A 27311-nucleotide genomic window follows, 5' to 3' on the forward strand; every position below is an offset into this window, starting at 1 on the left:
GACTCCTACCTCCACATAGTGAGGCAAGTCAGTGTCTGCCACCCTGCCCTCCTCCCCTGGTCCGGGTCCCCTGGCTCTGGCCACCACTGACCTGCTGACCTTGTAAGCCAACCCTTCCTCATGTGCCCATGACACAAAACCAAACTAGATTGTCTCAGAACTTTTTTTTCTTAGAGTTTTTGTGCAACCTTAATGATAAAAGCTTTCTTATGTAATAATATCTGATTATTTTATATTCACAACCTGCAAATTCTCATTTTCACTATATTCCTTTTTGCCTAGCTACTGTACTAAATTATTATTCTTCCCTGTAATATGAGATAGAATAATTTCATTCTTGCATCATGTAAACTCTCTGCATACTTTTTTTGAGATCGTCTTGCTACTAGAAAGTCTTAAAAGCTTTCTTTCATAATTAATCTTTTTCCTTCTTGTCAAACATCCTTCTCGCATAGATGATGCATGGAATATATTTCTATGTCCAAATGTTGCCAAGCTGAAATAGCTGACTGTTCTCACAGTCCAGTGCTTAAATCTGAAATTCCATCTGAGAATCTATTACTAGATTATTCAGTAGAAGATGTAAGAAAGTGCAACGATTGATACATAAGCTCAATTTTGGTCTCTGGAAGTCAACAGAACTGTTCTCAGTCTCCAAATTTAAAAATAAGCTGAAATTTGCTGTCAGAATCTAATTTATATATATATATTTAAATTCAAGCACACAGATATGTCTTTTCATGATTGTTTGGTTGGTGGCTAATACATAGCTGATCATCAAAATGGAAGGGGAAGAGCAAGCTGTAAGAAATAAAAATTACTTCCACCAAAATTTTTTCACGTATATATTTCAATAATAATGTGGCAGGTTATTTGTATTACAAGCACTTTATGATATTAAAATTAATATATTTAGTTTCACAATTCATTTACCCTCAGTCATACCATGATAAACTTCACCACTACCCAGATTAACAAATCAGCGCTAATAAGAACAGAGATTTCAATCCAGCTCATTGGTCTTGAACTCAATGCCTGCAGGAGGTTACTACTTCTGATTTAAGAGGAAAGTACTTCCCAAAAGGGTGACAGACATAGGTTACATGACACCACATAGTGGTTTAATGCTGGCTGGATGCCAGGCACCCACCAAAGCCTCGTTATCTCTCCACTCCACAGCTGGACAGGGAAAAATAAATGTAGCAAAGTGTTCATGAGTTGAGATTAAGGAGAGATCACTCATCAAAAACTTTTACAGGGAAAACAGGCTAGAGATCGTGATATTGGTTTAATTTATTATCAACAGAAATAGAACAGGGTAAAGAGAAGTAAAATAAGACCTTAAAAACACCTTCCCCACCCCTGACTTTCACAGCTCTACCTCCTACCCTAGCAGTGCAGGGAGACAGGGAATGGGTGTTCATCATTCATGAACCAGCCCAGGGAGAGGAGTCCTTCCCCTGCTCCAGTGTGAGTCTCCTCCATGTGCTGTGGGTGGATCTCTGCATTCCTGTGGTCCTCCATGGGCTGCAGGGGAACATCCTTCTTCACCATGGTCTGCACCACAGGTTGCAAGGGACTCAGCTCTGGTGCCTGGAGCATCTCCTCCTCTTCCTTCACTGACTGTGGAGTCTGCAGGGCAGTTCCTCTCACATGTTCCCACTCTTCTCTGGCCACAACTACAACTGCACAGTAAATTTTTTTTTTTTCCCTTTTTAAATCTGTTATCCCAGAGGTGTCACCACCATTTCTGATGGGCCCATCCCTGGCCAGTGGCACATCCATCTTGGAGCCAGCTGGCATTGGCACTGGTGCACATGGAAGAAGGAAGCTTCCAGCAGCTTCTCACAGAAGCCCCCCCTTGTAGCCCTCCTGCTACCGAAGCTTAGCCATGCTAACTCAATATCCCTCCTAAATACTCTGTAAATTATAGATGTGCTAATACTGTAAAAAAGCAGTTGTGAAGATTTAGTTTCTTTAGAAACAATCTGACTAGGCAGCCCCTAGAGAAGAAATGTGAATAACCTAACAATAAAATTCACTGATCACAGTGAATGTACGAGGGATCCCAAATATAAGAGGGATCATCAACCTCTTCTAACCAAATGTACCAGTCACTTTTGGCCATAGTTGCTACCTCCAGTACCAGGAGGCCTGTGATTTAATAATGTCCAATTATTGCATTTTGCTACATTTGAAAATTGAATCACATTGTTCAGTTACTGGTACCAGTTTTGATTGTTTTGTCTGGTCTCTAGCTTCAAAACAAGATTAACTCTATTTTCTCTGTATTGCAGAGAAATTAAATACGTCAGTGTAAAGAAGACAAAGAGAAAGGAATACTCTGTAACAATCAGAAATCTCCTTGTAATGAACTATTTAAACATATAAAAGTCTATATGCATCTGGAAGAATTCATGAATAGCAGATTCAAAAACATAAACAAATGCAGTTTATCAGCTTCAACCCCAAATAGAAGGCTGATGGAAACCATAGGTTTTTTGTTCCATGTGTAGATTTAAAATCTGAAAGAACAAAGTCCAATAATTAAAGAGACTGCATAAACCATCACAGACTAATAGTCCTCTATGGATATTTGAGATCAAAGTACACGTTATATTTGCATCTGATACCAGGGGGAAGCTGGGAAGGAAGACTCCTACCTCCACATATTGAGGCAATGATAAGTGGATCTAGTGCTATTTCCAGCCTATTCCCACTTCTCTCCTGCCTGTAAGGGTAGAGAAAATATATTTTTAATTACAGCATATAGAGAGTTCCCATGCTCAGAGTGTGCCAGAGGTTCTTTCAGAGTTATGGGTGAAAAAGGCAGTTCAGTTCCTTTCAGTCCAGAGGAGTGAGAGCCCTGATCTTTTGCACTTCTTTTAAAGTTGAACATCACGGATGGATGCACAAGGACTAGATCCCCAGGTGGCAGCTTCCTGGTGTCTGAAAATCCTACTGCAATTCTTAATCCGACTGACCCCTTTCCTCTCTTGCCACTGTGATCAATGGTTGATTTAAAGTGACCAAAAGCAACAACTTCAGAGCAAAGTCCTTTGTAGCAATTTATCTAAGTGTGTAGAAAGCCAGGTGCAACATAGGTTATTTGTATATTTTCCTCCTCCTAAGGTCCACTCTTGCCTTGCATGTTCAGTAATTTCCATTCTGCTCAGTTACTACTAACTTTTGGCTGAGATTTTTTTGCTACTTCTTCCAAACACTCCCTTTTAGAAGCTCCTGTTACTGACTTCATTGTGCCCTCCCATCTACTGGGAACTTTTTGAATCAAGTGTTGGTCTTCTCTGTATATCCAGCCTTGGCTAAGTAAATGTGTAACTCTTCCCTGCACCTGGAAAGTAGCATTTTCCAAGTTAACTCTCCAACTGTTACAGTCTGCCTCCAAATTTTTCACCTTGGTTTCTAATCTCATTAGAATTTCATTTTCTGTTTGTTATCCATTTAACAATTCCCTTCTGAATCTAATACCAGTAGGAAGGATAGTATTAAACAGGCAAACTATTTTGCCATTAACAATTGTTTAAAAGAAGATATCCTGATTTTAAAATTATTGTCTAAGTGTTTGTATCTGGATTGTTTCCCATTTTGTACAAGGTTGTTTTTCAATTATGGAAGTCTTCCTTAAGAAGATCATTTATTATGGAATGATATTATGGAATACAACAGTAAGTAAGTAAGTAAGTAAGTAAGTAAGTAAGTACAACTAAAACATATATGATTGCCCTTTTTCAGTTGTCAAGGACTGTTTTATGTCCAACAGGTCACACTGACAACAAGCCTGATCTCAATTAGGAACAAGATGTTCTTCAGAGGTTGAATCAGTCTTATTTTATGGATTTTTCTTGAATTAATCTTTGTGTTATGGTTTCTAGTTTCAGTTTCAGAACTCAAGGGAACTTTTTTTCTTGTTAGGTATTTTCTTTTCCTATGACAGCCTGCTGGGTTATCAGCAAGGCACTCTTCTATCGATTCTGACTCCTCCATTCAACTGTTTTCATTACTGAATTTCATCTAGTCTCTAATCTTCAATCCATGTTGAGCTATTGCATTTCTAACAGGAAAGAAGGCACATGCAGGGACCAGACAGTTCTTGACATGCTTAGCCTGGAATGAAATATTCCACATTCCCATTTCTCCTGCCTCAGATCTGCCATTTTTTCCAGTAAGAGCAGGCATCCCTGGCCTACCATTAAACTCTAACTCATTTCACTCAGTGAACTGTATCTCTCTTTTCACATCATGTCCCTAGATTTATTACATCTCCACTGTATTAATAAGTCCTTTACCCATACCTTTCCATTAAAAGTACCCTAAAGGTTATGACTCACAATATTAAAATATGAGAGAATATTTATATATTTTATTTTAAAATTATATTTTAAGATATATGTATGTTGAATTTCCTCCTTCTTCCTACTATTACTTTGTTCAGGTTCCCCAGTACCTCCCTCCTAAACTCCTACTTACCATATTCCCCAGGATCCTGGCACTTGATGCCAAGGATTGGTGACAGCTGAAGCCAAGCCAAAAGTGTTCCATGGCCCTTCTTGCAGAAAACAAATGCTTCTGGCAGGAATATCAAGTAGACACTTCTTACAAGGAATGCAAACAGCCAGGACTCCAGAAGCTGAATAGTATAATGTGTCAAAAAAAATCCCACAAACCAATCTATAATAATTTTAAGCTCGTAAAAAATTTGAAATAGCCTAAAGGCCTCCAGGTACAATTGTATTTCATCTTGCTTTAAAAACTCATATAATCATGTGCTTTAAAACATATTTCTTTGCAAATTATCTGTATTTTTTCAGAAAAAACTTAGATTGAGTTGCTGTTTCTTTGAGGTATTTTGTGTTAGCACCAGAGGATGTGTATGAACAATATTGATGGCTACATCTGTGGCTATACATTCCTCAGGGATTTTGTCAATAACAGCTAACCCAGTTAGCTCAGCAAATTTCTTCCACACCATAAAATAAACCTATTCTTTTCCTCCTCTGGTATTTTTGATTAGAAAACTCCATTTCTGTTTAACAGACGCTATTAAGTCAGGAAGATTAGTCCAAAAGAGAAAAAAAAAAAAAAGAAAAAAAAGAAAAAAACCAACAAATATTCTGTTCAAATCCGTAGGCTTTTTAAGTAATTATACCCATAGTGGATTAGTGACTTGTAGATATAGTGACTCAGCTACCTTTCCTATTTCTACACCACTCTGCATTGTTGTCACACTCCACTGTGACTGAGTCTCATCAGGCACATTGGGCTTAGCAAGTGATCTTGTCAAGTAAGCTTCAGTCATGCCTAAGGCTCAGAAGCTTGTTGCAGTCAAGCTGGGCTGCTCTGTCAGCAGAAACTGGAAGTAAAGCTCTCACTTAGGTTTTGCATCTGGGGACCTGACTACCTCGAAATACCCACTTGTTGCTCAAATGCTGAGCATTCAGAAAGTGTTAGTTTTGCTAGTTTGGCTTTTACCGTACACATATTGCTTTTGCTGTGACACCGATCCTCAGAGGCACTTTAAAGGGAGAGAACTATCACCAGGATATACATAATTCTCTGAAGTGTTGAAGTAAGAAAACAAAAAGAATAGAACCTCTTTCATTGTGCTAAATTACTTGCAGAGCTGTTTACTGCAGCATTGACTAGGTATTTCAGTAGAGGGATTATGCACTTCTTTTGAAGCAAATGTACAGCTAGCAGCGATTTTGGCAGTTAAATAAATGCAAGAACTGCTTGAAGAGTTTGAAAAATATTTTTTAAATAGTTAAACATACAGGATATTCATGAACCATACTCTCTTGTTGTAGCTGTATCCTTTATAGTACTCAGTAGTCAGGAGTACCTTCTGGACCACATCCTTCACTTCTGAAATGACAGAAGTTTCATTGCACATGTTGAGCTAAGGGAGGAGTGCCAGAACAGAGAGAATTTTTTCCTTTCATTTCTGCTTGTTCTCCAGTGGTTTATGTGCCTCAAAGCAAATAGCAAAAAAACCTGATAAATAAACCTAAATAAAAATAAAATGAAAATTTCAATTGCATTTCTCTGTATAGAGCTACGACACTGAACAGAGCACACCTCTTTATATTTATTCTTTTGTTTCTTGTACTTTTATGTAAACAAATTAATTTGCATAAAATTTTGAACTTTATAATACGTCCTCCTGCATGTTTCTTGCTGAAATATTCTTCTCCAAATGTGACAAGTCTATGACAATATAAACAGAAGACCATCTTTTTGACAGATAAGCAAAGATCATTGATAGAAAAAAATACCTGGCAATAAGACTACTCTATTGCTCTAATCCATGTCTGCACCCCTGAATTAGAACCAAACTTCAAGAAGTAGCACTAACTAACACAGGGAGAAATATAGGAGGCAGTTAAACTGTGAAATTCTTTTTAAAGTGTCCAAATAAAATCTTTGTAAGACAACCTTGTTTCTGAATAACACAGAGTAGTTACATAAAGTAAATTATAAATTAATAATCACAAGTCTTTACAGCGAAAACTCAATTCCCTCTGAGTTTCATATTAACAGAAAGAGCAATATGACCTACTTTGCTAGTCAAAACAGTTTTCAATAGCAAATACTCTCATGGAACTCCTATGGATGCCATAAAGTCTAAGTTTATTTCTAGTTAGAATTTGAAAAATTAATAATTATTTGCTTTTCTTGAAAGCAAAACAATACATTACATAGAAGCTCACACATTATGTATGTACTTGAATATGTGTGCATTTAAATATATATTAATATCTTACTAAATTATAATTTAGTAATGGGAAAATCAGATTTCTTCACTGTCTGCTTCTCTGTTTTATGAAAACTGATGTGAAATGGACTGGCAGAGTGTGTTTGATGACATTGATGTACAAGATCATTTAATTCACTCCTTACAGTCCCACTCTGCTAGGAGACTTCGGGCTGATTCAGCTGAAACCATGGCAGGTGTCCAAATGATCTGGCATAAATTTTAGTCAACTCTCTCATATACCTACCCACGCTGTCCTGTCTCCTTGGAGGCCAAAGTAATCATGGGTGCCTTTTCCCTTCACTGTCTTCTCTGTTGACTTCAGAGTTAGGTAGCCCTTGAAGAACTTAGCAGGCAATGTTCTTCCCCATTTATTCTTTTCTTCATTGTTTAGGTTTTTATGAAGAAAGCCCTGCCCTCTCCCTTTCAGTGAGCCTGATGCGTTTTCATGGTCTTGGGTTGTGCCCTCAGAATGGGGGCTATAAAGGCATAGAAATTCTCCAAGGCACTAGAAATTAATTCAGGATTTCTGAAAAAGCAACCCCAAAAGGTTGGCAAATATTTTCATGAAGAGCTGTCTTAGCCACATAGGAAAACAAGCTTCTGGCAAAGAGTTACAATTATTTCACTAACATATACAATTATATTAAGCTATGGTAGTTACAATTCTGATTATGTAAGGAAATGTTTATGTCTTTTTAAATAAGCATTTGAGGTTTACATTTTTTCAGGAGGTGTGAGCACTTGAATTTGAACATTCTGAATTAGTGATCACAAGGGTCTTCTAGTCTAAGAAATGTATATCGTTATATTAACGACATAAAATTAGGTATTTAGGATTGCTTCCTCATGTTCTTACAGTATTTGGAATGATTAATATGTGGGAAAACAAGCATAGAGGTGCTAAAACATTTGCCTCTTACAGTGACTGTCCTATCTATTCTATGTGCCAGTCTTTTCAATGTGATCCCAGACCAAACTCCAGACAAGCTTATTTATAGCTGTAACAAATAGGAAACTGGTCTTTCATAACACTGTGCACAGAATCATTTTTAGATGTTGCAATATAGCTCAAATGAGAAAAAATACATTATTTCATGTGTTTTGGAAATAGCACCAACATAGGATTAACAATGTCATTCACTGGTGTTTAAACCTCATGCCTTAGAGATGACCAAGATAAATAGCCAGAACCATGTTAATCTTCAAAAATAACTTGTTCTTCATGTCATGAAAAATCCTTTCGTTCAAGTGATGGAGTTTACCCTGTAAATTAAATCTCTAAAGTAATGGAAGAAATAACCCATGACACTGGTGGGGGAAATTAAATTAGAGTCACTAATAGCAGGTCAGCACAGTACAACCAGAGGTAATAGAAGTGACCACATGAATGATAAGCAGGCCTTCCCTAGGCTGTGACATCTGTGTCCCAGTGACTGTGACAAACATTCATCCATGTGGCAAGAAATTCACAAGTCAGGCACTAGCATGTTTATTGTGCAGTCTGACACTGGTGGAGCCAAAGCACGCCAGTCTTTCCCAACAGGATGCTTTGATTCCCTAATGAAGACCATTAAGACAAGTAAAAATCTTTGACCCCAGTCTCTCTGCTAAATCAATCTGCCAGTGCTCCAGATAATCTTTTTACCTTTTATTTATTTATTTATTCATAAGCACGGAAGATATTTTCTGAACTAATACAATTCCCATTCCTCCCAACATTGCTAAATTAATGTAATTCTACCCTGGAGCAGTAAAATAGAAGAAAAAAAAAAAAAAAGGTTGGAAAATATAAAGAACAGATTCTGGTTTGAATTGTAAAAATCCAGTGTATGCTTTCTCTAAAGATTTTAACATCACTGCAATAGCCATTGGCAAAATACCAGGGTGAGTTTTTAAGGTAAAATGGAGTCTTGAATGTCATACAAAGCACTTGTGAAGTTCACAGCTTTATTTATTTACTAATACCTGGGCATGATCACTGATCTTCTCATGTAAACCTCACAGTGTAGTAAATAATATATGTCCAGAGAAAATACAGGTTTCTATAAAATACAGAGGAAGAGAGTAAAATCATATTTCACCTCTTTTTTTTTTATTAAAAAACTTGTTAATGCACCATTATTAGAAAATATTTTCAGCAGAAATTAAGAATACAGACAGTAGAAGGAGGGACAGTAGTATGACAAATATCAAAGTACTTGGCAAAGTAAGCATGTAAGTAAATAGAAAAACTAACCTTACAGTCTATAAGCCTCTGCTTAGAAAATAAGAGGTTGAAATAAATGCTTGTTTGCATTATCTACAGGATATATGTGATCTTAACCTCTTAGTCATTACGTTGAAACAAACAACATATTAAAATGGAAATTTCCCCAGAGTTAGTGATTTGCAAAGTGAAATAATGAACTGCATCTCTCTCATTTACTCATACTACTTGTTTCCATTTAAGTGGTGATTATGCTTACTCAGATCAGGCTTACTAATGATCATTTGGCAGTATTATTACCAGCTTAAAAATCCAGAGGTACAACAAGGAAAAAGTGCCACTAAAAATGCCAGTCAGTGTTCTCTGGTTTTGCGGTAGAGTTTGAGATTTCCAAACAACACCCTAGTACAAAAGTTCCCCTTGTTGCAAGGCTCAGGCAGTCCTCAGAGGCAGAGCATCGATCTGTCCAGCTCTGCAACACCCTTCCTTACTGCTGAAATCTTCCTCCTGTGGACACACGGCACCCTCCGGTGTGCACTGACGTCTGTCCATTATAACCTGGCATAAGGTCACACCCCACTGACGACAGCAGGAGTCCTGAAGAAACGACCAGCTGAAGATTCATGAACAAAACAAAAATAATGTATAGTGTGGAGGCCAGGCAATGCCCCACAATAAATTCCACTAATTAGCTAATTAATTAAAGCCCATTCAAAGACCAGCTTTTATATATAGCATAGACTGGATTTCAGAGCTTGCTAACACACAGATTCTCTTAATTGAATTTTTTAAGAGTTTTAACAACCAGTTCTAGAATCCATAAACTTCACATGTAGTCATATTCTTTTTCTCAAATAAATATTCTCACAAAAGTATTGGACTTGTCTCCCAAGAGGCCTAAAGAAAAGGTATACCATAGATCTCCTCAGAACTTACTCTTCAAAAGTACTGAACTAATTAAAATAAAGCCCTTTTTTGCTTTTGTAAAAAACAAAAAAAAAATACCAGCTGCACATCTGCTTGAAAAAGAAATTTGGTAAGGCAACTTTTCAAACATTTACTGACCTACTACTACAGCTAAGGAAAATTTTAGAGATAACCACCTGCAGAGTAAGGAGACAGATAGACAGTTCCTTCTGGAAAGTTCTGGACATCAGAAGAGAAACGGCGTCAGTATAAGATGAAAAGCTGAGATTCCCATATCTTCTGAATTATTTTAGGACTGAATTTTCTAAAGGTAGTATTAACCCTTTATGGGTTTTAAACGTAGGAACTGTTCTTGTCAGACAGCCCTTTCCTATGTCTGGGAAGCACTGTTCTGCTGCTTCCCAGCATTTCCAAATTTACTTCACATTTCATGTCCTTCTTCAGAGAAACTAAGGCTGATTCTTTTGTGAGTTAAAAAGAGGAAAATGGACAACATCAGTCCCTCATCCTTTCCCCTGGGAACCCTGTACTAGAAAGCAGAAAGAACTTTGAATGCAGATTTCTTTATGAAAAATGACACCAGAATTATTTTTTTATTATTATTTTTTTACTGGATGCAACATTCAACACTTGAAACTGTCCTGGAGCTGACTGATATCAGAAGGCTTTGGGACTCTGGGTGGCCATCAAAAACAGGTATGATGGCAGCCATGAGCCAGAAAAAAGGATGAGTGCCAGCTTGTTTATACCTTTTACCTGCCTCAACATGAATTATAGTTATCTGGAAGGACAGACTATGTACTCAGATTCCCACACACTTAGCTGGACAGAAATAATCAAAGGAGACAAATATTTAATCTCATTCATATTTACTTGCTAAAGTTGGTTTGATAATGAGTAAAGGCAAGACAAACAAAAGCTGTTCTGAGCTCCTGGTCCACATGGGGTATGGAGTCAAAGCAGATGTGGTTCTAGTCCATAGTTAAGTGGAGATTTGTATGAAGTCCTGTGGCTGAACAGAGATAAATATGCTACAAGGATAATGTCCCTTTTTGCCTTCAGTGAGAGGTGCTTGGCATACAGATATCAAATTAACCCAAAATACCAAGTCCTCTTCATTTTTGGAAAATAAAAGCGTTGATCACAAGTTGATCTTCTGGGTAAAGAAAAAAAACACATTATAAAAATTAAAACTAGTTGAAAATATCTTTCTCATGTCTCCTTTTTCCCCTACATCCAAACTTAAACCGAAAGATTGATCAATAATGGAAAAGATTCTGACATTATGTCCGGTTACTTGAGTGTATTCACACTGGCTTGAGATCAGAATAATTTTTAGTGAAACTTAACTAATAATGTCATTTAAAAGCCAACCTAATTAAGTTCCTTATTCTTGCAATTGTGAGCAAGCAACATGTAAAAGATGAGTTTTGAGGAAAGAAACTGTGTTTTAGTTCACTAAGGTTCAAATGAGGCACAGGGGAAAAAGAAAAAATGAGTGGGCACTGGGATAAGAAACTCCCACACTTAAGTGGTGTGGTATATACAAAGATGATAGCTGTGGTTTGAACTTTAAGATTTTACAGACAGGTTTAGCTGATCTAACTGTGAGTTGGAGAACAAAGAAATGATCTGGTTTATTTGCCCATCCTCATGCCCAGCTTCCCATCCTCTTTTTGTGCTGCCTCTGGATAGAGTGTCTTTGGAGTGATTCCAGGGAATGTAGTCTAATTTTAAAGGATTTTTTTGGTGGTGGCTTGCAGACCAGTGATGGATTACAGGATGACAAGCATTGTAAAGAGAAGACTTGGGAGTGGAAGTATGAGAGGCAGAATTCCCCTTTTCATATGGAAATAGTCTCAGTTCAGTGTGTGTCAGGATTTGACTGACACCACAGTCAAATGGTGTGCTCTTCACACCACACCCTAAATGGTGTGCTCTTCATACCAGTCTGATGGATTTCTGGAATTTCCTCATAGATCCTCATCCCAGAGCAGAAGGTGATAGTGCTGGGGGCTTACACTAGCCAAGAACCAGGCCCATAGCCATATGCATGGGCTTGTTGAGGTATGTGGGTACATATTTCTGTAGCTCTTCACGGTGTGACATGCAAGTTTATCTCTGTATGTTTATAAATAAGTGCCTACTCTAATATATACAGATCACATTCAAGATATACACAGATATTAAGCATTCTTAAAAGCCTGTTCTCCTGTACTAACAGCAGACTATTTCCAATATTACTTTGATTTGCAACACTTCTCTCACCTTCTAAAGACAATTAAGGAGGAAAAAGTTGCACATTAAGTAGCATCATTATGAATGCATTTCCTACATTTTTTTCATATTAGCATAGAGAATGATGAAATAATTTCATATTCAAGTAATGCTCATTTCATCTTCCAGTAAGAGTTCCCTCATAACACACCATTAGTTAAATGCACCATCACAATAAAAAACTAACAAAAAAGGCATTTATGTTGCTTTAAATAATGACCTAAAAAAAATTCCAAACTCTATGTTACTTTAAATAATGAGTCCTCAGAGAAGCTGAATTAGCACTATAAATTAAGAAATGTTGCATTATTGTAAGAATATATTCTTTAGGTAATGTCAGTTCACAGCAGCTAAGGTCAGTAGTTCCGTCTCCCAGTTTAATCGCACAAAAAGTAAGAAAAAAAAAAAGGAAAAAAAAAAAGAAATTAAAATCCTTCTTTAAGGCCCACATATACTCCCCCATGTGCCCAGAAGGATAAAATGAAAATCATATATTCTAGCTTCAGTATTAAAAGAATAAATGCCAGCCACCTACCCATGTGTCATTATCAAATTTCATTAGTGCACACCTACTTGTGTGCCGAAGCCTTTAATAGAAATATTACATAAGATAACATTGAAGAGCACATGCTATCTATGCAGACATAAGTTTCCTTTTCAGTACAACCAACTGGACAACTGTCCTGCAACTTGTTTCTTAATTATCTGTGTACAAATCCACAGAGATTAATTTTACAACACAAACCTCCTCTAGTATATCAGGAATGTCATCTACAGTTCTTATTTTTTGTGCCAGTAGCATGCACAAAATGCTGTAGAAATTCAGGTATGTTTATCCTATGTATTATACAGAGTCTAAAATATCATGAAGGATATTTTTACTATTCTTGATACTTCCCTGTTTTTCCTAAAATTTTTTTCATCAACACTGAATTTTTTGCTCAAATTTCAGACTGCACCAGTCTACAGATTGCACAGATAGGAAGAGTGAATACTTGCCCTGATTTACAGAGATTTTGATGGAGTTTTTTTCAACAAAAAAATAATCCAGTTTAGCTAGGCGATTCAATGAGCCTATGAATTTTTAATTTGATGAACACCTGCTCACCCACGCACTGATGTAGACATACAACCCAATAACTAACACTGGCAGTACTAAACACAGAACAGGACCCAGGCTGTAAACACAGGCTACATCTATGCTGGTGAATTAAAAACACAAGTGAGTTCCACGCTGTAGTTCTCCATACTGTTAAATGAACAGTGCACTTTTGGCCTGAGCCAACCACTAATATCCTTGGGAATGCCTAGGGTATTTCTAGAATTGATCAGGCTGGAAGCTATCAGGTTAACAAACCTGTTCACTGCAGAAAGGGACAGGAGACCTCAGCCATGTGAATTCAAACTCTGCCATGACAGGCAGCCTCAGGGCCAGAGAACATTCTCTGGTTTATTTGCTATGTAAATGTAACTACAGATTTGCACTGGTAGAATGAATACACCTCCTAATAAATAGAGTTGTTCAAGAATTTCCAGTGAAATTATTATATCTTTTTTTTTTTTTCAGAAGGTTCTGGTTCATTAAAACTCAGACCTTTTGCAGGAATTATCATATCAGTTTCAGCAAAGACAGAATAGCTGATCAAAACTGGAGTCAAGAATGACATTAGCAACCAGAAAGGTCAATGCTGATAGGATATTTACTTGGCATGTGAGGTAATGGAGGTAAAGTCCCTCTTTTTAATCTGTTAGAACAAAGGCTTGTTCTTCTTACTCAAGCTGCAAAAATATTTTGAACTAACAGGTAGTCTGAAAAGAAATACAGATATTTTTTCATTCCCTATTTTTTAAACTGATAAAGTTTAGGTTTCAGTCCATGGAGAAGGGATTTTTAAACCACTTCCCACAAAGTTCTATCCATAAGTTATATCTCCATCTTCACCCCTTTTCTTCTTTGATGTGCACCGAACACCAACTCAAAATCTGTAAGTTTTTCTGTGTATACCAAGGGCTAAGTACATAATTTGGATCTTTGATTTGATCCTGCAATAGGATTTAAGGTCATAATCAGAAGTGATTGACAAGAATGGCAAAATGACATACGAATAATATTCCACTAAAGGAAATGTAAGCTGTACCTGGTTTCTTAGGGAGATCAGTCAACAAATAACTTAGGTAAGATGCACAACAAAGGATAAGATTCTGATCACAGGAGTTACTCAGTAGGAGAACACTGGAAAAATTTATGAGGTATGGATACTTTCCTCCAAAAAAGACACCATTTCTCTTGTCTTGGGTGTCAGGAAACAGGATGACTTCAGCAGTTCCGGCACAGTCAGTACTACAACAATGAGCATAAATAAAAACAGGCAGAAGAATTGAAATGGTGCACATGATTCAGTGAGGTTGTACAATGATTACAATGTAGCTAATTTTCCTAAATTTATGCCATAGAAAACTGTGCTGAAAATGTGAAACACACAAGATAGGTTATTTTGCAAAGTGTTATTATTAAAGTGATACCTTGCTTATTCTGTTCTGTTAGGCTATTTATACTACCAGAATTTATAGTCTCCTAATTTTTTCTTGATTAGATATAGGCATTTATATTTATGCTGGCTAAATTGAATTGCACTGTCAGTAGAGTTAATGCTGTACCCTTGTCCCAAAAAGCTCATGTATTCAAACTCATTCTGAACTCATGACATCTGTTGATAATCACATCTTTTAGTCATACATGTACAATTGCCTCATCCTAGTGCACAGGAGATTTAAGCAGTTTTTTCAAAAAAGATCCTAGGTTTACAACACCTCAACCACCTCCCGTTTCCCATCACAAAGTGTCAGAAGGTTCCTGTTCCTGTTCTGTATATGAGACCATGAGATGTGAATAAAAGTAGTCCTCTTTACTCCTTTGCATGTGCATATGCCTTTACTCTTATGTTTTTTTCTACCTTTTCCTTTTTTCTTTTTTTGGCACAAAAGAAGAAGAAGCTTATATCCGTTCTTTTTGTTCTCACAGTTTCATGCTCTCAAAAAAAAAAAAAAAAAGACTGAATTTAATGCTTCTGTATTAGAAGATTTAGCGTGCTTTTCAACCTGTCACTGAACTGATGAAAGGCAGCACAACTACACACTTTTCCCCACTGAGCTCAGATAGGTTTGTTCACTAGAGTTCAAGTCTCCTGCCAACAACTCACTGTAGTTCCAAAGTATTCTCCTTACATATTCAATCAGTATGTGTGGATCAGCCCATGCCCCTTCTTCCAGACCATAAATCTGGCAGTTTTAAAGATTTAATAGCAAGGTTGCTGCAGTGACAGCTCTATTTGTGACACACCTCCCTTCCCATGGTTGATAGAGGTCTGCTGATCAGCCATAAAGTTCAATTCTCCAACTCCTTATCAATCAGCTTCACTGTGTGACCCACTTCAGGAAAGATTTAAAAGAGGTAGTGCAGATTCTTCACAGTGAATATAATAATTGGAGGGAAGAATAAATCTTAATATTGTTCCTCTAATACACCAGTTCTTTCAATGGATTGTTTGGCTTTGATATTAATCCAAAGATGGTACAGAATTTGGAATCTGTGGAAAGGTGCAATAAAATTCTTAAATACACTTAAACAAGTTCTTTCTTGATAATTCTAATGGCATCCCAGTCATGGTCTAGAAATGATACTCCCCTATTCAATGCCCCTACTGAGACTCTTCATGTGCTGTTCACTCATTCCCCTGCTTTCACCTCCTCCTTCCCTGGCAACAGGATGGAGAGAAGAATCAGAGGCACAAAAGGTGCTTATCATGGCTTGAAATCAGAACAATTTGCTGGAAACAGAAATGAGATAAGAAAATTAACAGTAAGAGCAACAATACTAATAACAGAGGGTACTAGAGAGGAACAGTTCACACAGAAACACCCCAGCCCCTTTTGCCATACTCACTCTGGAAGGAACCCCTTCTCCCCCAAAGATTTCCTTTCCCCCACTTCCAGCAATGATGTGATATGGCATAGAGTAACCTCTTGGTACTAGCCATGCCCCCTCCTGGTGTCTGCAAAAATAAAAACAGGACATCTCACAGTCTTAAATATCCTGTTCATGCCGTGAAGCAAACAGCATCCTCTGTCCCTTTCATTTCAAACCAGCCCATCATGGTTCCCATTTTGAGATTCAAAAATACTGAGCTTCTCTCCCAGTCTTGGCTTATGTCTGTTGTTGCAGAAAACATGAGTAGAAACAGATAGGGAGGTACTTCAGTCTTGTTGAGAAGTGGATTTCTTTCTAAAGAACAAAAGAAGTTATCTGGCTTAACCAATATAGATTTCCTTTCTCCCTTTATTAGTACAGACAGGGCATGTTTAATTTAACTTGCTAGGCAGGGCTGCCTGGGATCTACTCTGAAATAACTTCCTGAATAAATGAATTTCCAGAGTCAGAGGCTGGTAAAAGAAGAGAACACAAAGTCTCCTAAATAGGAGGCGAGAGACAGTGCAAACACAAGCCTAAAATCTCTCATCTCCTTCATCATAAAGACTGGACAGAACTGTTTGGAAAAGGAAGCAAAGTTGCCTTCCATAGTTTCTACTTTCAGACCTGCCAACCACTGAGCAGTTACAACTGCTAAGGAATACATGGCCATCTATCATAACAAAGGATATGACAGAACTGTCAGTGTTAGGAAAACAGCACTCACAAACCAAGCTGTAGACAGAAGAAACACACAGAATTTCAATCAAAACCTACTGCTTTGCAGTTCTACCTATACTTGCATCTTTCAAAATCTGTATTGTCAAAATCCTTTTAATCAAGATTATGTCACTCCAGTTTTAAGGGTAGTAAAATTATATATTTTGCAGTTAAAATAACTGAGAAGAAGCAGAAAACCATAGAAAAAAACTAGAATATTAAGCAAACCAGAGAATAAACCAAAATATTCTTGCATGACGGCACTAAATTTAGCTAATTAACCTCTGCATCCTGTCCATTTCACAGTCTTGCTTAACTTACTCTGTAATATTTGCAACCTTTGGTCAAGTCCCTGTACACTGTCATGCACTCTTCTCCAAACCAGTCAAAAGATTAAAACCTTTTCACAGTTTCTTTAAAACCATTAATCAAACAACACCTTTTTAAAAAACTCTGTATTCCTGGGGGTTTTTTTAATAAATGTCCACTTTGGAAATGCAAAAGGGGCAGAAATTCAGATCCAGACTGCTTTCAAAGTGTGAAACATAAAATAACATAAAATAATAAAAAGGTGGCAAAAGTTAAAGCCAGTCCAGATACAAGAGAACGGGTAATTTAAAAATAAATATTCTAGAGGATCTAGATTAACAATTCTAAACCACATTTGAGAGCAGTAATGTTATACATTGATCATTGTGTTCCAGCAGTAGAGGTTCTCCAGTGTCCAGTGAGAAATACAGAACTGACCTTGAGCAATTAAGCTTAGAATCCTTGGTCTATCTTGTTCAGTAAGTTGGGCATGTTGATGAATCCCTCTTTCTGGGAGTATCAGCCCAACAAATCTCATAACTTTGGACTGACCAGTGGTTATTTTATGTCTGTGTTTTCAACTTTTCCTATGCAATAGAACACAGATGACTTGTGTCTCCTGTACACGTCAGTATACATTCCCAGAACTGTGGGACTGTGGTGCAGAAAGATATGCAACCCATTATTAATGTTAGCTGCATCTTGCTTGCTGACCTGATCCTCAAAGAGAATTAACACTTCTCCATTCCACTCCTGTTATCTCAATCACGAGTCCAAGCCATGTATCTGACACTTCAAATCCAGTTTGTTTTTTAACATGTGTGAGAGAAAAATATTCAATTTAATGTAAGAGTGATGGAACAGCAAATTTTTTATAGGAAAAAACACTTAGTGAAGTTTTACCTAATAGTGTCAATTCATTAATCACAGAATCACAGAAGATTAGGTTGGGAAAACCTCTGAGGCCACAGAGTCCAACCTGTGATTGACCACCATGTCAACCAAACCATGGCACAGAGTGTCCAGTCTTTCCTTAAGGACCTCCAGGGAGGTGAAGTCACCACCACCATGGGCAGTCCATTTCAATATCTAATTATCCTTTCTGTGAAGAAATTCTTCCTAATGTTCAACCTAAATATCCCCTCTTGTCCTACTGTTAATTGTCTGGGAGAAGAGGCCTTTTTGAATAGCAGGTCATTAGGAATGACCCATTAACCAGTGTTCTCATTGTCATGCATTTTGGTTAATGAACTGTTAAGTCCTACATCAGTTTAGAGATTCTGATTGTATTGATAATCAGTTGCTGAAAGTCCATCACTTGTGTAGTTCTCCTTGAATACACCCTGACACCAATCTTGTCTCCCTGCCTCCATGAATTATTTCTGGCAGATCTCAACCAAGTGGCATGTCTCTTTGAGATGATGAACAAAATGGAAAAGAAATGCTTGGAAGAAATTGAGATAAATTGAGAATGACCACACTGAAAGGTCTGGGGTTTATGAAAAGGAATGAAAAGTCAAAATAAAGAAGTTGTTCTGGATATTTTCAAAACAGAAGAATTCTGCACAGGAGGCTCAGTTCTTTCTGGTAGGATCACAGAAGAGAAACCAGTTTCTGGAAGAAAAAATGCATTCCACAAAGCTCAAAGCATCTTTTCATGAATCCAGAAGCAATAGTTCTTCCTAACTTCTTGCTTATGTTACTTTCACACAATGTCCCTCTTTTCTTTTATTATTATACTTCACCCTATTTTGAATCAATTATGTTATATGTGTAAAACCTAATTTCATGTATTTCACCTCCCTTCAATTTCACTCTCTTTGTTATAGAATAGAAACGCACAAGACAAATCTCCCTTGAGCAGGAGTCTTTGACTTGTTTTTCAGAGATGCTAAATACTCACAGTCTCACATCTCTGAATATCGTGTCACTTATTACATTTCATGTCCTTGCACAGTTCAGCAAGGTATTCATCTTCCCTCTCCATCACATCTGTTCCTCTGGGTTTGGTTTATTTTCAGCATTTTTGTACTCTTTCAAAGAGCTTTGTATCTTCTTGTAGCATGCTTACTTTTTCCAGAAAACTTCTGTAACTTTTTTATTGCATGTTCCATTTTTAACCTGAGAAACTTTTCCAGGAGAATGTCTACAAATGGGTAAAATTGATGCAAAAATATATGTCACTATAATTGGCATATTCTTTGAGTGCTGGTTAAGTTCCCTGCTGTCAGACAAGAAGACAATTATTACATACACGCCTTCACAAGGGCTATAAACTGTAGCAGGCAAAACAGCCTCAACTGAAAGAATTTGTATTCAGTTTAACTTATTCCAAATAAACACAAACATGTATTCACTGATTCCAGTATTAATAAAAAACCCAAAATCATTGTTTTAGCTACCCTTTAGAGTCTGTCCCTCCAAATTGCTCCAATAAGGTGACAGGAAGAACAGAAATTTGGAGTGGAGTGTATTGGTTTCTATCTGCTGCTTTTAATGTCCTAAAGGCTTTTCCCTGCTCCTTTGTGCTCCTTACTGGGTTTTCTCCACTCTGTGCATTTTGGTGTCAGTGCATAGCCAACAGTCTTTTGGGCATGCACTTGCCCCAGTTTGGGTCTATGTGAAAGCCAAAGTCCCTTCAGACTGGAATGCCTCCTTCCAAGTGTGCATCCTGGGCTGCGTATTTCCACAGCAGTGCCCCATCTCTCTGTGTACCTCTTTGCATTTCTCCCAGTGTAACTCACCGCATATCTCCTCATATGCCTCCTCCCCTCGTTGCTGCTGCCCCTTCTTAAGCAGTTTTGCTCCCTGTGCTTTCCTGGTTTACTGAATTTCTGGCAGATAATGGGTTTGGGCATGTGATTTATTTATTTCTAAAATAGATAATATCATTGCCACACTTTGCATCACTTTTTTAAAATTTGCTGAGATTAAGAAATGCAGAAAGTCTCCAAAAATATTAAAATAATTCTATGGGTTAACCATCAGAGTTTGCTGACATAAATCATACATATCCTTTTGTTTCCAAACTATACACCATAACATTAAGTTCAGGGGTGTCTTAGGTCCCTTCCTGCCTATGAAGTCTGCATTTAGGTCACTCCCGTGTATCAAGCTTTTCTGTGACGAAAACATAATATCTTGGTGTAAATGTTGCCTTAGTTCTGTGCATGTTTAAGTTTTTCCATTTTAAACTTATTGCACACAAAAAAAATTATATCAACCCCCCTGAACCCCCTAAAATAAAGGTCCTAATTAAAATCAAATAAATTATGCATGGAAAAAAATCAGGCGTAGTTGAAATTCGTATTCCAAACTCTGTCTCTAATAGTCACTGTCAGCTGTTTTCAAAAAGACTTCTCAGATTTAAGTCAAAAACACATCACATGACTCGGACTCTTAGAACAGCAAGTCAGCTATTCATCAATACAGCACCCAGAATTGTAAACCCAGGAATGGGCATCAGCTTGTCAAATTCTCACAAAATATGTCCAGCGTGTCTCATCAGTCACAAACAGTGAAGGACAAATGCAACAACAACCACCTTGTCAAAGTAGTTGAGAAGAAGAAGCAGTAAAATTAGTTCAGTTTCCTACTTTTCACCTTCCCAGCTACAAGATATTTGCATGTTGTATTGACTTTCAGAATTAAGGATCAAAGGCATCTTCATCTTCAAATACCCTTTAGTCTTCTACTTATAACGTCTTAAAAGGAAAGAAGGGAGGAGGCAAATCAGTGCTTTCTCCTAATCTCTCTAACTCAGTAGAAATCCATACCATGAAAATCTGTGCACAAATGCTATTTTGCATGAGTAAAAATACTATTAATCTGTCATCCTTTATCATACTTGGATGATCATTAAGCCAAGCAAGCAATCTGTTAATGTTAACAATATCTGATATTCCCAAAAAATATACACAAACTAACTGGAGGAAAACAACTCTAATCCTGCCCTACTATCAATGGGGATTAATTTCATTCAGATAAACATGTTTATGAAAATAAAGAAAAATTCTTTCTGCAAACAGCTGGTTAAGTTTGACTGGTTTCTTTAATTCATCCAAACAGACCATTTAGACTGGGTGCAGTAATTGTTCTTCTCCCCCTGCTGTTGCTTTGCTAATTGCTAATGTTGGTGTATGTAAATACCAATTAAATCTGTTCCAATTTACTCTTTTTAACTGGTGCTTAGATTTTAAGGGGAAAAATGGCTTTTTAAATTCATATAGACAGTGTGTGTCCTTTGTGATTTTCACAGCCTGTTCCAGTTAACAACAAATGAAGATAAATACTAAGCAAAATCTGTTTGGTTCCTCTACAGAACAAATAGCCCCATTTACAAGGTGTTAGCGAATACCTGGCATTTTCTTATCCTTTACTTATTTATATTTTGACCATTAAATTCTAACCTTTTAGCCTATTTGGTCACTTGCTTGTGATTTCCTATGTATCAACCACGGAATAATGACAACACCAAGGTAAATGTTATCTCACCAATTTACCTCAGTGTTAATTGTCAGTGCTTTGTTGGTGAAAGGTGACAGTAACGACAAAGGAGGTGACAAAGACAAATGAAATTCAAGTGAAGCTAAAGAAAGTATGAATATGCTTCCTTGGGTTTTATGTGTTTTACTTGACCCAGGTAAGCATCATTCCTCTAAATCATCATTTCAGACTGTTTTCTTCTGACATTCGGAGGATAATTTAGCAAGCTGGTCTGGTAAGGATGATTGACTACAGATGTAATATTTGGTAGATCAAACCAGAGGTGAAATGAATGGAGTAAGAAGGAGGGGTGGGGCTGGAAATCCCAAAACCCAAACATTGTTTCATTAAATTCACAGATATTCAAGGATAGATTACAAATAAAAACTATGTGACACATTTTTACTTAGCTATGATTAAATGGTGAAAACGGAAAGGAAGCTGAAAATCATGTTTGCTCTGCAGCAATTGTTTTATTAGGTTTAGAACTGTGGAGATCCATCACCAGAGTCTTTGTGTTCAACAGTCCCATCAGTGAAGTGTATTCCTGATCTGTGGGGTTCAGCCTACAGCAGAGAGTGCCAGGAGCCACACAGAGATTGTAGATTCAGACAGCTCTGTGATAACCTGCTGCTGAGGGCAACACTGGGAATTTATGGGCAGCAACAGAGTGAAGTAATGAAATCAAAGGAACTTGTTTCACACTGAATTCCTCACAGCTATCTGACTTTTTTTTTTTTTTTTTTTTTTTTCTTCTTGGGTCAGGGTTTGTTTTCAACCTCCAGTCATTCATTGGGGTGGTAACTTTGCAAACTGGGTCTGTGCATTAGAGCTGTGCTCACTAAGCGCTTGCTTAAACCAGAAGAGAAGGTGGGTGGAGACAGCAAAAAGATACATTGACGACTTCTCACAGAAAGAAGAGCAGAACTCCCTGGTTTCCCTCAGGAACTAAAATGAAAAAATCTCAAATGTTCTACAGCTCTACAGCTGGTTATATAGTTGCAACTAGCTTCTGATAAACCGAGCATTTACTCCCTCAGGTTCAGTGCGCTTCAAATGCAGCCCTCCTGGTTCACCTTTTTCTAACATTATAAATCAAGATTTACACCACTGAAGTGCTCATTTTCAGATTGACTACCCCTGCTAAATGTTTCTAGTTGAAATGGAGGCATTCTATAGCATTTTTACAGATACAGATAGTAGGATTGCTTTTTCTTTTGTTATGTTCAATGAACACTTTAGAAGGATTTAGAGGATATATTTTAAAGCAGAATCTGAGATCTCTTCTCCATTGTTTGGATAAAATTTTAAAAAGTTGCTAATATCCAAACAAGTATCTTCATATATAATAAAATCTCTGTAATATCACGAGTTATGTAGCAATTTACAACCAAAATAGATGCTGATTTCTCTGGTGGGAATTTCCAGGTTTTTTGCTCAGGGGCTGGGCTATACTATGCTGCAGTTTTTCCTGGTATTGGGTCAACTCCTAGCTTAGCAGCACATAGGATTACAGAATCACAGAATGGTCAGTGTTGAAAGGGACTGGGGGCAGGCTGCACAGGACCACATCCAGATGGGTTTTGAACATCTCCAGCAAAGGAGACCCCACAACCTCTCTGTAAAGCCTATTCCAGTACTCAGTCAGCTTCAAAATAAATTTTTCCTTACACTCAGATGACGCTTGCTGTTTCAGTCTGTGCCCACTGCCCCCTCTCCAGTTGCCGGGCTCCTCTGGGAAGAGCCCCACCCTCCTGACCCTTGCTCTTAAGGTAACAATGGCATCTGGCCTGGGTCAGCAGTGGTGTGGCCAGCAGCGCCAGGACAGGGATTGTCCCTCTGTGCTCAGCACTGCTGGGGCCACACCTCAAATCCCGTGTGCTCTTCTGGGTCCCTCAATTCAGGAAGATCATTGAGGTGCTGAAGTGGGTCCAGAGAAGGACACTGGAGTTGGGGACGGCTCTGGAGCACAACTCTGATGTGGAGTGGCTGGGGGAACTGAGATTGCTTAGCCTGGAGAAAAGGAGGCTCAGGGAGGCTTAATCACTGTCTGTAACTGCCTAAATGCAGGATGGAGCAAGGGGCTGCTTGGCCTTTTCTCCAATTTGGCAAGTGATTTGACAAGAGGAGATAGCCTCAAGAGACACCAGGAGAGGATTAAATTGTTATTGGGAAAAATTGCTTCACCAAAACTATTGTGAAGCTTTGGGCCCAGGGAAGTGACTGTCCCTGGAGAAATTTTAAAATGTGTGGATGTGGCATCTGGGGACATGGTTTAGTGGTGGACTTGGCAGATTAATGGTTGGACTCAATGATCTTAAAGGTCTTTTCTAACCAGAAGTATTCTATGATTCTGTGATTTGAGCTAAACCAAACAATTTACTTATGAATTTAATCCCAGTTGGTAGAAAAGGTTCTATTTATTTCTCACTCATCCCTCTAAGTAAACCTTCAGTCCATGTCTACTTGTAATTAACTTGGAAACTGTATATGAAATAACATTTTATATAAGGGAAATCAACTTCATATCATATATCCCAGTTTTCCTCTTTCCAGTTTCACCATCTTCTTCACTCACTGATGAGGAAGGTTAGTAATAAACATTCTGTTAATGGTTGTAAAATCAATCATGGTTTTCACTGCTAGAGTTATTCTAGAAAGAAGCAACACACTTTAGAAGAAATCAGAGAAGGACTGAATGAGATAATGTAAAATCACTTATACAGACACTCTGGAGATGGAACCCCGTTTAATATTTAATATAGTCATTAACCTGAGAGTGGAAGGAAGAGAGTAATGGATGGCCTATTGCTTTTACCTACAGGACAATTTTCTGAAGCAAACTGTCTCCCCTGGGGCAAGGATCACACATGCCGAAAATCTATAAAGAGGGTCACAGATGAAAGGAGATTGAGCAGATTCAAAATTCCCATGTGAGCACGGTGAAAACTGCAGACAGACCAGGTGGTGAATCTTGTCATACTACACACAGCCGTGGGCCATTGCCATCCAAATGCTCAATTAGTTTATTATGGCAACAGACACACCATGCTGGTCAAATAACCAGTGCATCTGCAGAAACTACAGAAAATAATCAATTATTGAAGAAAGCCATCCACAAGTAACATTACTCTTACCCTTTCTTGTTCTTCTCTTTCTTTCTTTTTTTTTTTCCTCTGCCTAGATGTCCATCTGTTAGAGATTACCCCAGGGAGCCAGAAATCCATGAACTATATTTAGATATGAGAAACATAGAGGGAAGGGGAGGAGAGAAGGAGCACTGGGTTGGGAAGGCTTTAAGTTTCATTGACTGGCTGATTTGGTTTGGATTTTGGGGTTTTTTTAAGAAAAAGACCAAAAAGCACATTAAAAATTTCCAGTTGACCTTCAAAATACTGTAAATATTTCCTATGTGGAAACAACACAGCATACAGTATTTTTTTAATGAAGTGTAGAATAGTGTGTATATATATATATATATATATATATATATATATATGTACACATATATACACATATAGAGAGATAGATTTTGCGTATATATAATATATATGTTATGTAGCAGTCAATATATATATGTAGGTCATAATAGACAATTTCTGACCTGGAGGAGAGTGAAATGTTTCCGCAACAGGAGTGTCAAATCTTTAAAAAAATGCAGAAATAGAAATTTGGGGTGCTAATATTTTATTGACATTTGCCACAATATTTTATATTGTACTAACTCTAATAATAGAGCTGGTTTCTTCTCTTAGGGGCTTCCTGCTGTAGGGAACAAATGCACAAAAATCAAGGTAATTCTTGGTTGGTTTCTATTAATTATTTTTCAATAATGTATGTATTCATTTGGTAAACATTAAAAAAAAAGGTAATTTTTTTCTCTATAAGAGATTCTAAGAATTGTCTCTTCTTAAATCAGTTTCTCTGCCACAGAAACAAAGACCAATGTCCTGTATTTTGAAATCTCATTATTTAGAAAGTCTAATTTAAAAAAAAAATTTTTTCTGAAAATGAGAAGAATGTTAATGTAAGCTTTCAGGAGAAGCAGCAAAACAATTTCTGATATGCCTGAGAATCTACACAAAGGAAAATGCTAAGATGGATCTGATCTACCCATGCTTTCACATCTGAAATCTAGCCTGCAGGCAACTCTGAGATGTTCCTATGGCTTTGTTCTCAAACATTCCAGTACAACCATTCATCTGCAGTTCACTGTTCTTTCAGCTTTTGTGGTTTCCAGACTACACTGTTTACTCTTTTAGGAAATAAGAACAGCATGTTGAGTAACAGCAATAGAAAAACCATAAATCATTTGATAACCTTAAGAAATTATCGTTGAACTCAGACATTTTTCGAACAGTTTAGAGAATCTAAAGTGGAAAATAGCTATATTTCTATCCCTGTAATTTCTGTCCACATATGAAAAATGCTAAAAGAGGCAGAGTTCAGAGCCAGAGGGAAAGTGGCCTTTACCATGAAAGAATTTTGTATAGTAATAATTAAAACTAAATTTAATCACTAAAACAGGCTGCAAGGTCAACCGTGTTATCCATAATAATGGCAAGCAATGGGGAGGTTAAGATGAAATCCTGAACTCTTAGTACCTGGGGGTGGGGTAAGAAGGATATTTTTAAGCATGAAAACCAAAGCATATAGTTTTATGTGTCCTTTTCTTGAAGTTTCACTTGAACATGATAATTGCTCTTAATCCTGATAAAGCAGCAGAACCTTATAGCTCATCATGTTTCTCAACTCATGGTCAGCTTTGGGATGTGTGAGCATACAATACAGTGCCAGAAAGCTTTTGTGGGTTTGGGATAGAGACATGAACATAGATGTTCCAAAGGTAAAACATTATGGTTAATACTACACTTCATTTTAAAACTAAAAGGAGATGATATACAGACAGACAGGTAGAAAATATTTGTAGTTTTTTTAAGAACCCTGGATGCCATGGACCCTGATAGGATGCACCCATGGGTGCTGGGGCTGTCTTATGCCACTGTGACTCCACTCTTGATAATCTCTGATGAGTCATAGCAATTGGGACAAGTATACATGTACCCCAGATCTCAGTACTGGGTTTGGTACCACTCAGATCTGGATAACAGGTCAGTTTGATGATGATGCAAAGCTGGGAGGAGCAGTGATATGCCAGAGGGCCGTGCTGCTGTCCAGAAGGACCTCAACACTCTGAAGAAATGGGTTGACAGAAACCTCAGGCCAGTTTAACAAGGAGAAGTACAAAGTCCTGTACCTGGGGACAAACATCCCCAGACATCAAATTATGCTGGGGATAACCCTGCTGGAAAGCAACTTGTGGGAAAAGGACCTGGCAATCCTGGCTGACACTAAGCTGGCTTTGAGCAGGCAAAGTGTCCTTGCTGCAAAAAGACATAATGGTCTCCTGGTTTGCATTAGACAAAGTATTACCAACAGGTCAGGGAAGGTGATCCTTCCCCTCTGTTTTCTGCTGGTGAGTTCTGGGCTCCTTAGCCTTGGAGAGATAAAAAGCCACTGGAAAGAGTCCAAAGAAGGAAGGAATGTTAAGATGATGAAAGACCTCCACATAGGAGGAAAGGCTGAAAGGAACTGGGACTGTTCAGCCTGGAGAAGAAGAGGCTCAGAGAGGATGTCATCAATGG

Source organism: Cyanistes caeruleus, chromosome 2 (genome assembly GCF_971803275.1).
Source record: "Cyanistes caeruleus chromosome 2, bCyaCae1.hap1.1, whole genome shotgun sequence".
Taxonomy (NCBI): domain Eukaryota; kingdom Metazoa; phylum Chordata; class Aves; order Passeriformes; family Paridae; genus Cyanistes; species Cyanistes caeruleus.